This window comes from Macrotis lagotis, chromosome 3 (assembly GCF_037893015.1).
Source record: "Macrotis lagotis isolate mMagLag1 chromosome 3, bilby.v1.9.chrom.fasta, whole genome shotgun sequence".
Classification (NCBI taxonomy): domain Eukaryota; kingdom Metazoa; phylum Chordata; class Mammalia; order Peramelemorphia; family Peramelidae; genus Macrotis; species Macrotis lagotis.
In genome coordinates this window covers 98,250,143-98,266,247 of record NC_133660.1, presented here as the reverse complement: position 1 = coordinate 98,266,247, position 16,105 = coordinate 98,250,143, and the positions used below count along the sequence as shown (strand labels likewise).

The 16,105-nt window shown below is 35.6% G+C and overlaps 1 protein-coding gene across 1 annotated transcript in view; it reads left to right on the top strand.

Moving 5' to 3' along the window:
- The window catches only part of APELA (apelin receptor early endogenous ligand), a 32,502-nt gene extending 18,339 nt beyond the window's left edge, over window positions 1–14,163 (top strand). Inside the window, exon 3 of the mRNA XM_074227419.1 lies at window positions 12,238–14,163. The gene's annotated coding sequence lies outside the window, so the exon portion shown is untranslated. The remainder of the gene's footprint in view (window positions 1–12,237) is intronic.
- The last annotated feature ends 1,942 nt before the right edge of the window (window positions 14,164–16,105 follow it).

Sequence of the window (16,105 nt, the reverse complement as noted above, 5' to 3'; positions counted from 1 at the left end):
CCTACATAGAAAGTTTTATCCAAAATATATGGTTATAAATATTAATTCTCTTTTTTTTCCTGACAGCTTGTGGAAGGAATATGAGACTTGGAGTCAGGAAAACCTGAGTTCATTTTCCTCAGTTAAAATCTGGCCTCATACACTTGCTAGTTGTGTGACCTTGATTAAGGTAATTAACCTCTCTCTGCCTCAGTTTCTCCAACTGTAAATAGGGATGAGGTGGATAATGATAGCACCTACCTCCCAGGAGTATTGTGTGGATCAAATGAGATAACATTTATAAAATGCTCTGCATAAAACTTGACCCCATAGTAGGTACTTAATTAAACCCCTAAGTCATCACTTGGTATCCCTGTACCACCTTCCTACTATTAGAATACTGGGTTTGCAATCAGAAAAACTCTTGCTGAATTCAAACATGATCTCAGACACTCACTAGCTGTGTGACCCTGAGTAAGTCATATAAACGTGTTTGCTTCAGTTCTTCCTCTGTAAATGGGCTAGAGAAGAAAATGCCAAGCCACTCTAATATCGTAAATATGGGTCACAAAATGCTGTACATGACTGAACAAAAACAATAAATATATCCTATCTTCTTTCTTCCAAAACATTCCTGTATCCTCCTGCTGATACAAAACTCCTGATAGAAGCTGAGATTCCTTTTTGCCTCTATACAAGCTTTTTATTTACCTCTTTAAAAACTTCTTTTTTGAATCATTCAACTGTGTCTGATTAATGTGACAAAAATCCATGGGGTTTGCCTGACAAAGATACAAGGCAGTTTGCCATTTCCTTCTCCAGTGTTTTCCCACATTTTACAGATGGGAAACAGATGAGGCAAATAAAAGTTAAGTGACTGGCCAAGGGTCATATAGTTAATAAAGTGTTCAAGGCCAGATTTAACCTCAGAAAGAGGAGCCTTCCTGACTCCAGGACAGGAGGAATGAATCTTGATCCCCTGCACCACCTAGCTGCCCATCAATGCATAGACATCTTTATGCCAGTAAAAAATTTGCAGAGACCATTATATACATGATTGCATTTGATTATCACAAAAATCTCTCCATGTATTAACACCACTTCAAAGATTTAATTTAAAATCCAAAACAAAGTACCCTAAGACATGTAGGTCAATTAGTGTGGAATTTGAATCAGGTCTCTCCCAATTCCAAGTCTAACTATCTTTTTTGTTATATAACAACACTTCTAGCCTTTTTCTATTCTCTTCTAGGATGAGAGTAATTTTCATCTTGTGTATGTATAGGTGCTGCTTAATGCTGGAAGAAACACAAATATTCTCTGCAAATCACTAAGAAATTTGCCTTGTCCTTTACTCTTCTTTAAAATCAAGTTCTCAGTCCTTCTGTCTTTTTGTTAGACTTTTTAATTGATTGCTTAGACAAATTCCTTGGTTATGATAGCTGTTTGTTTCACTCAGGTATCCTGAGTAAAGCTTATTTAGGGGAGACTTTCATTCTTTCCTCCAGAAAGGGTAAAGTTAACTTTTTTATCTGCCTTGAACTGGTAGTTATCATATTCTTGTCTTGTCCTAATGAAACTAGAAACTCATTCACAAATAGAAATCAAATGTTTTAATTAGATTTAATTTCCTCACTTGCTGCAGAGTTCTAGAGAGTCCTTTGTAGTTCCATGACTATTTGACTCTGTAGATAGCCCTTAAAATTTATTAATTAAATTAATTAATTACATACTCTCTGTATGTTTTATAAACATAAACATTTTATATACACATATGTATATATCTGTGTGTATATATACATATATTTATATTCTATATACAAACATATATATATATATACATATATATATGTAAAACCTATTGATATATAGAGAATGGATAGAACAGCAAATATAGAGCTTCCATGAATTTTCTCTATCATTTCTAACCTAACCCCTGGTTAAGAACTATATGCTAGTCACTGTGCTTTCATATTTTATAGAAATATGAAAAAAGAAAGACATCCCTTGCCTTTAAAGAGTTTACAATCTAATGGGGGGAAGGAGCTGTAAAAGTCATGGAGATGGAAGCATTAGAAGGTACCTGTTGCAGCAGTGTAGTGCAGCCAGGTGAGAAAGGAGAGCCCCTCTCCTTAAATGGACTTCATGGTCCTACCCTCCAATCAGAGCAGCAGAGAACAGGGATGAGGTAGAGTACCAAGACTGATGGGATCTCGCATAATGATAACATTTTTTCTGATAATAAGCTTCCTGGGGTCAAGTAAAAAGTCATTTTGGATAGATTTGGATGTTAGTACTAAGTTGAGAATTTATTTAATAATTCTTATAGTTATAAAATTAATAATTTTTATAGTTACCAGTTCTCACTAAGTCTCTCTCATTCTCCATCACAAAACTGCATATTTATTTAGTGGGACCTTGCTCCCTAAGGGTCAGCTAGATTGGACTAACTCTGGACTGGGAACCAAGAACACTCAACTTCCTGAGTTCATAGATTAACTGTGTGACCCTGGGCAAGTCATTCAACTCTGTTTGCCTCAATTTCCACATCTGTAAATTGAGTATTTGCTATACATCTATCAGGTGAATCTAACAAAACAGGAGTTACAATTATGCCACCAGGCAAAGCAGAAATAAAAGTTAAATAAATCAAATCAAGTCAACAAACATTTATTAAATGCTGAATATGGAATCAGAAAGATTCATCTTGAATTCAAATCCAACTTCAAATACTAGTTGTGTAATCCTGAATAAGTCATTTAACTCTGTTTGCTTCAAATGGCAAACCCCTCCAGTATCTTTGCCAAGAAAATCCCAAATGGAGTCACCCAGAGTTAGACACAGATGAAAACGACTGAACAACATTCCAACCAAAGCTTCCTGTTGATCAGTGCTAAAGAATATGTTGGGAATACTAACCCTTAACATGGCTAAGAAGTTGCAGTCTCCTTTACAGTGACCTTCCATCATTCAACTCACAAATCAGAAGGAACAAAATCTTTATCAGAGACTGGGCCCCCCAGACTTTGGTGGAGAAAACATAATCATCATAAACATATTCATGGCCCTCATTTTAATTCAATAAACACTTTGTAAGGGCTTATTATATATGACACAATTGTATCCTAAAGTGATACAGTATGTCTTCATTACCTCTTAGACAAACTTCTAAAATACATTCCTTCTGCCTGAAAGATTTCCTTCTCTCCCTGATTGCTCCCTCTGGTGGTAAATAAGAGAGAAACTTGGAACATAGAGACCCAGCTTGAGCTAGAAGAGATAAGAATCCCGCAATGGATTCTCATAACCATCAGTCACCACCAGAGTTTAGACCTGGAAGGAACCTTAGAGGTTTTCTTAAATTTTTTAGCTATCTGGTCAAAAAGATCCCTTTGCAGAAAGTTTTTAAATGCATAAAATATACAGGAATATAAGGAAACCAAAAATTAGTGAATATTGATGCATTTTTTTTTATTTCAATCAAATTCAATCCCTCCCTTTCCCCTGAAATCCATCTACAGACTTCAGATTAATAACCCTTGATCTAATTTAAACTCTTTTGGGTTCCATAAGAGGATACTGGAATCCTCAGAAGTGCAAAACTAATAACAAAATTAATACAACATTTTACATTCCACAAAGCACTTCACATGTATTTGAGCCTCACAACATTCTCAGGAGAGATAGGTAGTATAGCTATTATTATCATCATTTTCCAGAAGAGGAAACAGAAAGAGAGCTCATTTGCCCAGGGTGACACAGCTAGTAAATGTCAGAAGATTCGAACCCCAATTTCCTGATGCAAATCTAGTCTTCTATCAACAAGAAGCAATGCAATTCATACTTATACAGTTATCAACTATAGGTTTAAAGGTGGAGGAGATTTTAAAGGTCATCTCTTCCAAACTCCTTTTTGCAGTTAAGGAATCTGGGGCTCCTCATATAGTAACACATAGTCACACATGTAATAATTAATAAGATCCAAGTCTGGCTCCTATAGTTTCAAATCTAGTTTTGTGTCCCTTGTATTACAAAGAGATAGCAAGTAACTTCAGAGGGTTCCTTGGATTCAGCAAGAAATATCTTTTTTTTTTACGTTTTTGCAAGGCAACCGGAGTTAAGTGGCTTGCCCAGGGCCACACAGCTAGGTAATTATTAAGTGTCTGAGACCGGATTTGAACCCAGGTACTCCTGACTCCAGGGCCAGTGCTTCATCCACTACACCACCTAGCCACCTCTGGAAATATCTTGATCTCAGTAGGAAATACAGTAAATTTGACATCTAGAGTGTTAATTTGACATCAGGAAGATGAATTCAAGTCTTCTGAAGCAAGAAAGAGGAGACTTCCTGACTCCAGGACCAAATCTTGACTCTGAGCAAGTGATTTAACCACTCTGTGCTTCAGTTTCCTTATCTGTAAAAGGAGGGTATTAGGTGCAGCTAGGTGGTGTAGTGGATAAAGCACTGGCCCTGGAGTCAGGAGTACCTGGGTTCAAATCCGGTCTCAGACACTTAATAATGACCTAGCTGTGTGGCCTTGGGCAAGCCACTTAACCCCATTTGCCTTGCAAAAACCTAAAAAAAAAAAAGAAGAAGAAGAAAAGGAGGGTATTGGACTTATAGTGATCTTCCTGGCTCTAAACTTTTAGTCCCATATCTAGTTTTCATTAAATTCTGTATAATAATAATAATAATAATAGCTAAGTGCCAAATAAGAGAAGAGAAAATATATACCATCTCTCCTTTTTTGCAGAGATAGGGGACTATGGGAGTGGCACATTGTGTATACTATGTTGGTTAATTTTGCTAAACTACATTTTTTTACCTCTTCTTATTCATTCTTATTAAGTTTGTCTCTGAATAGGATAAGAAGAGGTTTATAATTGGAGATGAGGAAGATGCAAAAATAAAGGTATCTATAATTTTTTATACAGGCTTCAGGAGTCAGTTTCCTCAAACAGTGATCTACTTGGGTGTGGAACTTGTGAAGCAGTAGGGATCCAGGAGAAAGAAAGGGTTGTAACACCTTCTAAGACTGTCTTCTTCATTTGATTTTCCCCAGTTGTCCATGTGGTTTTCTCTGAGGGTCCTGACAAAGAGAAGAGGGTTGACCCATTAATCAGAGTATGGAGCTATCCAGGTGCCTAGAAGCATTAATATCAGTGAACTTCACTACACACTATGGAAAACCCCAAGAGGAGGAGGGAGCAAGGGGCCTTCAGAGAGGAATTTATTTTATTTTCATTGATTACTTTGGATTTTATTTCACCTTCATTTTCAAATATATTCTTCCCTTCTCCTCTAGTCAGACAACCATACCATTAAAAGGGGGGGGGGGGAGTTAAGCAATATTTCAACTAATTCTGATGCAGAGGTTCTTTTTAATGTAACTTTTTTTTCAATTAACAGGCATATATTTTTCTCCTTCCCTACTCCCCATTGGGGTGGGACAGGGAGAGGAGGAAAGGAGGAAACAAGCAAAATAAATTTTTTCATTGGTCATATCCAAAAATGTGTGTTGCACTCTGCACCCTGAGTTTAATGCCTCTCTAGTAGGTGGGTAGAATAATGATCACATCTGATTTTATATCTCCTTCATTTCAAATATATCTCCCCCTTCTACCTAACCAAGAGAGTCAACCACTTTTTTCTTTTTTTTTAAGAGAAAAGGATGGGTGGTGATCAACATAAAAATCTGTGATGAAAAGAAACTGAGGCACAAAATGCATAATCTCTATATGAAAAAAGCTAGCAATTAACAATAATAGAGGTTGGTGGCCCCTTTGTGACCAAAGTTATACTTTACAATCAGAGTTACTTTTTATTTGGTTTGGTGGTTACATAAGGTTCAGTAAAACCAACTAAACTAAGACTGTGATTGGTCCATAATTACACTGACTAACAAAAAAGTGGAGTAAGACTCTTCAGAATCCAAGTAACAAGGAAAACACAGAGATAAGCATCCTCTGCAAGTTTCCCAGTCAGATACTCTCCCTTCACCAGAGAGACCCAGTGCTAGGAAAAACATGTCCAGAACAGGTTGAATCACCCTCCATTCATCTTCTTTATCTCTCTTAAGAGGCAGATCAAGTCTCAGTTGTATGTACAGTCTCCTACAAAATCTCTTACAAACTTTTCTACCAAAGCCTTTACAAGATAAATCCAAATATAAGTACTAGAAATTGGTTACAGTGATTACTGAAACTCTTATCTATTAGTCAATCAGTAATTATTAACAAATTTCACAGGGTCAAAGAGTCAAGAGAGGAAGCACTTGAGCAAAGCTAACTAACAGAATAACTGAGTCTCACAAATGCTTGCAATGTTCCATCCCTACAGGCTCCCATCTTTGGAAAGGATGAAGGGCACTTTCTCATCTTTTATTTGTGGTTACCTTGAGCCTTGTAATTACATATTACTCTATTTAGTTTGTTTTGTCCTTTCCATTTCAGGACTAAGAGTAAACCATTCAGAATATTTATTATGCTAGGAGTCAGAAGACCAGGCTCTTAATCTAGGTTATGACACTGGGGATATTAATTAATGTGTTTGTCATCTGTCATCATCATTTTTGCAAAACAGGAATAATGACACCTACTCCACCAGCTGTCTCATAGAATTGTAAAAATAAGATGAAGCAGTGGCTAAAGAAATATACTAAAAATTATAAAGTTGTTCACAAATGGGTAACATTCATTCTTATTAAAGTAAATAGGATAAATTTTCTAATGACTGGTAAAAATTTTTTCATCATGCCACTTAATCTAAGGTACTTAAAAAGTAGCATTAAAAAGAATACAGGATTAAAAATATAGTTCTTACCAAAAGTAGTTTTTTTCTATAGATAATTTTTTAAAGTGCTTTCTTCTTTTGAACTAATTCTAAAATGAGAAATCTTTTGGAAATTTCATTGAAAAGGTAGGAAGATTGATCTTTTTCCAGAAAAAAGATGAAGATTAAATTAATTCCATAAGTCAATACTGAGTTTTTTATAGTCATGGCTGAAATTGTTCCAATCAGTATTAATAGGTTTGATAATCTACATAAATAATATAGGAAGATATAGGTTCTAATGGCAGGCTTCAAACTTTAATATAATGTTCACTACTTGTTTAACAAATTATGAGGTTTACTTATACAACCACAAGAAAGCTAACAAAGATGTCTCCAACCTGTTTTGCTCAAATTCCAATCAAATCAAGCATGGGTGGCAGGATGGAACAGAAAGTCCCTCCAATATGTTTTTGGAGCATTTTTGTAGTTTGTACCATCTCTTCCTGCCTGACCTAAAAAAGGGAACCCATCCATCTTATGACCACTAAAGTCAATGAGGATTTTCCTTGTTTCACCCAACTTGTAACCCTGTTAAAATATCATTTTTGTCTATTTTCACTTATGTGTCATATTTCAATCAATGAGATTTTTGGCACATATTTTGCCATACCTCTTTTGCATATTTGGGTACAAAACTCTTATAAATACAAGGTCCTGGGAAAAAAGGGGGTATCTTAGATAAAGAAAATCTGAGGTCCACTTCATTAGAGGGGACCAGGGCCCCTTTAATAAAGCTCCATTGGCTTGGAGTTCTGCCTTAGTTTCATTATAGATGGGATAATTTTAATCCCCACAAGACTCATAAATGTTAAAAGTATGGCTTGGTTATGCCTAAAATAAAGAACCAGGGAGCATAGTCATACATCATGAGAAAAGGGTTAAAATCTTCTTAGGCCAGAATGAAGAAAACTTTGACCTGGTATCCTTATCAAATTTTAGTATCCCAACTAAAAACCTTAGGCAAGTTTTTAGTTAAGACTTTATGAGTAATGATGATGATAATTATAATTATAATAATAGGACAGTGCTTCAAAGTTTTCAAAAGCACTTTTACATTCACCATACCTTTTGATCCTCACAACAATTCTGTGAGAAAGGCAGAGTAAGTGTTATCTTCATTTCTAAAAAGAGGAAACTGAGTAGTAACACAGCTTACTGATAGGAGTTAGTCTAAGTGCTTCACTATCTCAAGGACTCTAGAAACTAAAAATTTGCAGGTTTTTGAGGTCATTACCCCCCTTCTACAATCTTCCCAACAAGGAACAGGTTGCCAAGGACCTCCATTCTCCATTCCTTCCAATTCAGTTTCTAACCAGATTCATCTTCCTAATGCATAAATCTTGTCTTTTCAATTTTTTCAGTTGCCTATAGAGGCAAATTCAGACTCTTCTATCTGATCTTCAAGGAACTACCCAATATCCACACCATATAATTTTTCCAGCCTCATCTCATTATTAGGGACCTTTGGTACTTACCTTCCAGTCAAACTGCATAATTCTCCACCCACCTCATTTCTTCTTCAAATAAAGAATTCTTAAACATTAAACACTGTTCTTCCTAGTTGCTCATAACACAAATCATTAGTCATTGTCACTGGTCATCCCTTATGGTTATCATGCTCTCAGTCCTCATCTCTGCCTCCTCCTGGCTTCCCTGATGTCTCAGTTCCAATCCTACCTTATGCATGGAAGAAATTTTCCCAGTTCTCTTTCATCTTAGTGCCTTGCCTCTGAGATTCACTACAATTTATCATGTATCTATATATATATATGTATGTGTGTGTTTTTACAAAATTGGTTGACTTTGTATTTCCTTTCCTAGATATTTAATAAATGCATAGTTCTTAACATCTAGTAAATATTATATAAATGTTAACTATCATTATCATCATCAAATGTCCAGTCCTACATAAGTAAGTTCCTGCTGAATCAGGGGTCTATGATTGTTGTTTATCCTTCACTCTTGGAGAAGACCAATGACATCCTGAGGGTGATGTCTTGACTTATGAGAAAATTGGATTTAAGTGAAGCAGAGTTGTGCTAAGTAGTCTGCTTCACTCTCCTCTCCAAAGTAACTGAAGACCAATAGCAAGAAAAAAGTCAAGAAACTGTTGATGGCCCAGCATGCTGTGGGTGACCTTGATCTTTCTAAAGGAAGTTCTTTCTCAGGTCTAAGTCTGTCTGAGGTCACATCAGACTATTAGATCAGAAGCCACGGGTCCAAATCTTGGTTCTGCCACTGATTTTTAGTGTGACCTTGGGCAAGTCACTGATCTTTATCCAAGGGTGTTTCCTCAACTGTGAAATGGAGGGAGGGGAGATGAAGGAAATGGGGAGATTAGATGACCTTTGAAGTCCCTCTTTAACCTGATCTACTTTGTCTTTTCTTCTCATAGCCACCACATCAGCTCATGCTCTCCTCAATTCAGACCTGTAATATTACAACAGCCTCACATTTTTTCTCCTTGCTTACAGTTTTCCCCTCTCCAACCAATTCTCCAACAGACAGGATCATCCCCATTATTAATCCCCTGAGACTTCTTTATGGGAAAATACAATATCTTCTACTGGACATTCAAAGCCTCCACAGTATTACCTGCACATCACTTTTATTGCACATATTCTGTTTCTGCCAAGGTAACCCAACAATAAAGTCCCTGGAACCCCAAATCTGCTCATTCCAACTCCTGCCTGTCTTTGCACAGGCTAGCCTCTATTTCTGGGAATACAGACCCTCCTCTCTTCTACTGGTTTCAAGGCTCAGATTCCTACTTGAAGGCTCTAAACCCCCTGAATATGCCTTAAGTGGATGTAATTGTACCACTTCCCACTCATTAGGAGAACGTAAGCTCTTCATGATGGAGATGGGGAGTTTTGTTCAATACTTCATACTCACATAAATGGATCTGGAATCTCCTGGAATTGGTTCTCCCTTTCAATGATGGAGATAGTGATTCATTCATTCCTGCTCATCCTGTGCAATTCTTGTCTATGTCATCCCATAAAATTGCTTCAGCAGGCTCACTTTCTGTGGACATTCAGAGGCTATCTACCATTGGATCACTCTGGCTGTTCAGGTGTGGATGTTTAATTGCTAGATTGAATTGATATGGGCTTGGGTGGGAGACCTCATGTCAAAGGTTAAGCTTTGACTTCATTGCTAATACTTGGTTAACATTCTAACAGATAGCATTCTAATTTGATAGAAAATGGACACTTTGACTTAGGAGAGGAGCCAGGGAGGGGTTCAAGGAAAGTGATAGGGATGTAGAGAAGGAGAGAGTTCATGGAAGAGTATAACAAAATAATTTTTTTCCAAGGTCATCATCCATATCACTCTCTACTCCAAAAATTCCATAGCTCCCTATTGCCTTTATAGAACTCATCAAGTCCAAATCCCTCCATTTTAAAGATGAAAAAACTAAGACCATGAGAATTTAAGTGACTATACCAAGATCACAGAAGTAGTGAGTGCAGTTGGGAGTCAAATCCAAATACTCAACTCCAGTCTACAGTTGTTTCCACTCTGCCATATTGATCAAATACAAACTTCTGTTTGGCATTTAAAATCCTTCACCGTCTGGCTCCAAGTCTACTTTTCCAGGTTTAAGCATTCCTCCACTCCACCTTGCTCTGCATTCTGTGTTCTATCTAACTTGGCAAACTGACTGCTACTCCCCCAGGAGAATCTATTTCTAGTCTGGGTTCCTTCACCCTTGCTGTCCTCCACATCCATCCTCTTCACATCTGTTTCTTAGAAGCCCTAGCTAGTTTCCTTCAAAGCTGAATAGCAGATCTTTCCTGATTTCCTCCTCCTATTACTTTGTGTGTGTTAGTTTGTATTGGTTTATTTGAGGTATGAGGTGTTCTAGGAGGACTAGCACCTCAGGTGTGAGAACTATCAAACCCTTTTCAAGGGTTGCTTATCTGCCTTTGGTGTCCATTTGGCTCTCAAGTCTCACTTGTGACTCTGAGGAGCTGTGGTGTGTGCAGGAGTCATATCCAAGTGGGCTAATCCAGGTTGAGAGTTGCTAGAATACATTTTGAATCTGATTGTTAAACTATTCATTTCTAGAAAAGAGTCAGTAAAAGCCTTCTCTCAGTGGCCAACTTACCGATTTTTGAATGCTTTACCTACTTAATGGAGACAGGCAGAAGGGAGACCCAGTCACTGGTTATCTGTTTGCCTAATAGAAATCAAAGATGATAAACAAACTGAAGATTGCATTACAGGAGTATTTGCTTTCACTGCAATTACTCCACCTCATTAGTAAAAGTAGAACAATAAGGAACCCAGAGACTAATTGAGGTTGCTCAAACAAACTTTAATAATGTGGTGCTCTAATTAAAAGGGAAACAATCTTTGGTATGCAGCATTTCTGCATGCAGTAAGGGTAGAGAAATTTAATAGAAAGAAACAATTGAGCCTCAGGCAAATAATTAATCTGTTAAAGCCATATGTTTTTCACAGTCCAGTGACCAAAAATAGCCACAACTACTAATGTAGTCAATATGAGATCAAAAAACCCCTAGAACTTGCATCTGAGAACTTTTCAAAACTGCTATTCAGCATATATTCTGATAGGACAAAGTACATACTATTTCTAAGTATAGTAGAAAAGACAAGGGTTAAGTTCAAAGGGTTAAGAGTGTTTCTAGTTCAGACTCTGGCTTTTGGCTAATTGGCAATGTGACTTCTTAAATGCCACTTAATGTCTCTGCTATTTATTTTTTCATCTGTAAAATGGATGAGATGTCATCTTGGGTTGGGAAGTGGCACCCTACCATTTTTATTATGAGGATCTTCTTAAAAATTCCCAAGATACTCATTTGAAACAGTAGTTGTATCTCTTGAGTGAGAAAATACATAACAAAAAGCTATTAGAAATTGAGCAATGCTTTTAATTCTTTTTATTCCAAATTATCTATAGAAATTTGGGGGAGGTAGAGGAGGAAGGTTAATCCACTTATATTCCTAGGAAAGGGAAGATCAAAAATGACAATGATCACCATGTAAGTGGACTGACAGATTCTTTTTCATAACTATTACCCATTACTTCCAAGATTCAGTGGTCAATGGGTTGGAAACTACCAATCTAAGAACCCTTTCAGCTAATCTTACTACAGTGGAATACATAAAGCACCCCTTGAAATTCAATTTTGTTTTAGAGTTTAGATTTGTTTTTTGAAGGATATTGGGGGGAGGGGGGGTGCTTCTAGGTGGTATAGTGGATAGAGTATTGACTTTGGAGTCAGGAGGACCTTAGTTCAAATTGGACCACAGACACTTGATACTAACTGTATGTCCTTGGGCAAGTCACTTAAACCCATTGTCCCATTTAAAAAAATAGAACAAGGATATATGGAAATTGATAGACTAAATACTACATCTAATTACATATTTCTCTTTTCTTTGTCCCAAAGGTAAAGACCATTTCTAGAAACCTGGACTGCCAGGAAATGAGGAAGAAGGAATGATGTAAAGAGTCCTACTCAAGAAAACTTCATTATTACAACATTGTAATTTGTGTAGGAGTCTTCCTACTGAAAGGGATCACCTAAAATCACCCAGGGACGATTATTTGTGAACATCAAGGGGATTGCAGTATCTGGTTTCACTTCCAGAGAAATAACTGGGCTTCAAAAAAATTAGTCTTACTGATCTGCCTGCATACCAAGCCAGTCAATTTATGTTTCTACACATCAGGATGCTTATAAGTTTAAAAGAAAAAAAATTTATAAATTATGATAGTGTTATTAGAGTGGAAAACCCTCTATTTCTATGTGAAGTTATATATCCTTATCATAAATGCATACAAAGCAAACAAACTATAAGAATTTAAACTATTGTTTCTAACTCCAGGAATACTAACTATAGTTTTGAAGTTTAGAAATTACTTAAGCTATGTTTTTTTGATCAGAGGCAAAAAAAAATAAAAGCAACTCTGGTAGAGAGCTTTCAACCATCTTTTAGTCAAATTTTACCAACCTGACTGTAGGAATAAAATAGAAAACACTGAATCCAGTTTTTACGTACAGATAAGACCTAAAAGTAGGAAACTATTTTAATAGATGTCATTTTAAATTAATGAGTATTAATGCTTAAGTCAATATTTGTCACTTGAAATTTTCAAATGCATATTATAATATATAAATGGAAAGTATAAAATCCTTTTCTAATGACAGATTATTTTAAAGATGAAATGTCTTAGCATCAAGAAATTCTGAAAAATAAAGATTTAAATTTCTGAAGTATGATTCCTAGTAGATTTCTGCTTGACAGATACAATTAAATTGTAAAGAGAAATTCTTATGGAACGTTATCCTGAAGGTGCCATCCAGTTCTAACATTTTATGTTTCCAAGGTAGCCCATCTAAGAGGACTCATTTAAAATACAACTAAACTAGTCAATTCGTAAATAGATTAATTTGACTCATTTTAAAAGTTTTTCCTTTTTATACTTTCATTTCCTGCTGATGCATCAATATTAACAGATTATGGAAATTAATCAATTCAACAGATTTTTTTCAGTACTATTATTTCAGAGACACAATTCCCCTCTAAGGGGAGGAGGATGATATAAAAGTAAATAAACAAAATTCTTGCCTTAAAGGAACTTAAAATCTAGCAGGGAAAGGTCAAAAACAAGTACCTAATTACAATGAAAGCACAATGAAATAAATACCATAATTAGAAAATTACTAGTGAACCAAGGAAGTTCAATTGGGGGAGAAAAAAAAATAGGGAGGTAAGAGAAAGAAAAAATATACAGTCTTTGGAAATTTTGAGTTTCTGTTAGATCAAGAGCAATTATACACCATTAGTTTGGGAATTAAATGGTTTATACTATGATGAAAAATGAACTTCAGAATCAAAAGTCAGGAAATTTATAAGCAATTTCCATATTGAAACAGCATGAACTGGTGGTTTAGATTCTTGGTAGAATAAGGAAGGCACTATGAATCTCAAATTCTTTTTTATAAAAATGAAAGAATTGGGACTCAGATATAAGTGAATTTTAAATTGGAAACATTATGGAACCACTTTGGAATACTCTCCATTTTATGTATTGTTGAAATTATCTTATTGGGTGCAAAGATCTTAAATATGACAGAGTAAAGCAAAAAACATAAGCCAAAATATTTTAAGAAACTACTTTCCTTTAAAAACTTTATTTCTGGATGAATTTTAGGTCCTCACTACAAATGCATCTGAATAATATGTTTCTATCTATGATATTTATGTTATAAAATAAATACTTGTATGTATATTTTGTAAAAAGGAAAAACTTATGCACTTCAAATATATCTCATTTAATAACATTTTACAATGTTTTATTTTACTTTTTGTTTAGGCCCTTTGTTGATAGAAAAAAAATAAATTTACCTACAATCTGTTATAAATTTACTAAGCAAATACACTTAAAAAGATGTTTCTTAGTAAACTGATATTTGGTAAATAAAAAAATGTTTATTTCTTTTGTTTTTCCTATTTTTTGAAGCCTGAAAAAGTGCTAAATACAGTCATTTAAAGTTAATTTTTAAATCTGCATTTCTCTTATAGATGAGATGATCATAAAAGCAATTAATTGCATTAAATATCTACTTTCCAAAAGACAAAAATTAGAAATAATATGATGAGCCCGAGATTAGAGATAATATATTGCCAAGACCTTGGGAAAATTCAAAATTTTACTTCTGATTTTAATATCCCCTACATCACCACTACCCAATCTCCTATAGCATGGTATATAGAAAAATATTATTTCCCCAGAGTAATAGGACCTGGGTTCAAATCCTGCCTCTGATTATTCCATGTGAATGTTAGTCAAGTCATTTAACTTCCTAGTGCCTCAGTTTCTTTATCTGTAGAAGGAGATTGAACTAGACGGTCACTTTCATTTCTAGTTGGATAATTTTGTGATTTTATAAACATTGAACACAAGTTCTGCTTTTTTCTCACCTAATTTATTAAGGGGATGTACAAGCAGAATGGGCAGCTAGGTAGTGAAGTTGATGGAGTGCCATATCTAGAGTCAGGAAGACTCACCTTAGCTATTTGATTCTAGGCAAGTCTGTTTCCTCATCTGTCAAATGACCTGAAGAAGGAAATCTCTTAGCAGAAATATTCTAGTATCTCTACTAAGAAAATTCTAAATGATGACAAGAATCAATTCCTGCTGAAATGACTAAATAACGATAAAGGACATTCTCAGAAGTTCATTAGACTTAAGAGAAATCATAATGTTTAGTCACTTGAGACTTACATGAGCACTCACCAGTCTGGGTCTTCCCAAAAGTCACCTGTGAGTTATTTATAATTCTCTACCATGGTTTTGGACAGGTGAGTAATAGATATGAAAAAGGAAGGACCAGAACAAAGATCTTCCCCTCCCTCATTTTACTGATATTATTAACAATGAAGCTATTCTTTCCAACTGAACAGCAATGAAGCCTTATAACAAACTTCTCTGGCAAAGCAAGAAAAAAATTCCAGGGATCTCTAAAGTGGGAACTATGGCCCCAGTTGAAAGGGCAGAGGTGGTCATGGACTACCCTTGAGGGGTATATGTTCAACAAGCTGAAAAGTGAGATGAATTGAATTCCCTGTGGCAGCGAATCATAGGGCTTTTCTACAACACAATCACTCCTACCCATATTTTTGCACCAACTCTATACCTTCATTTGCTTGATCTGTCTCCTAAAATAGCTGTTGTTGATTCCTCAGGACAGTTAAAACCTAACTTCTGACTACTCAAAAAAATAGTAGTTTGGAAAACTCTACTACATCCCTACCCCCACCTGACTTTAAGGAATTGATTACCTAGTAGCTCCAGCAGACATTCTTCTGAGTGGTTTTTGTTTTGAATGGAATATAGTGAGGGAGGAAGGGAGGACAGGAAAGAGGAAGGAAGAAGGAAGGAAAGGAAAAAACCAAGAAAAAGAAAGGAAGGAAGGAAGGGAAAGAAAGAAAAAAAGGAAAGAAGGAAATTGAGGGAATGCTTATCAATCAGTGAATGACTAAACAAGTTGTGGTAGATTTGTGATGGAATGCTATTGAGCAAGATGCTCTCAAAAAAACCTGGATAGACTTCATGAACTGATGCAAAGTGAAATGAGCAGATCTAGAAGACCATTATATACAGTAATAGCAAAATTGTATAATGATCAGCTGTGAATGAATTAGCAATACAAAGCTCTAAGACAATTCCAAAGAACTCTCAATAAAAGATCTCCAGAGAAAGAACTAAATGATCAAAGCATACTTAAAAAAACTTTATTTTTCTTCATT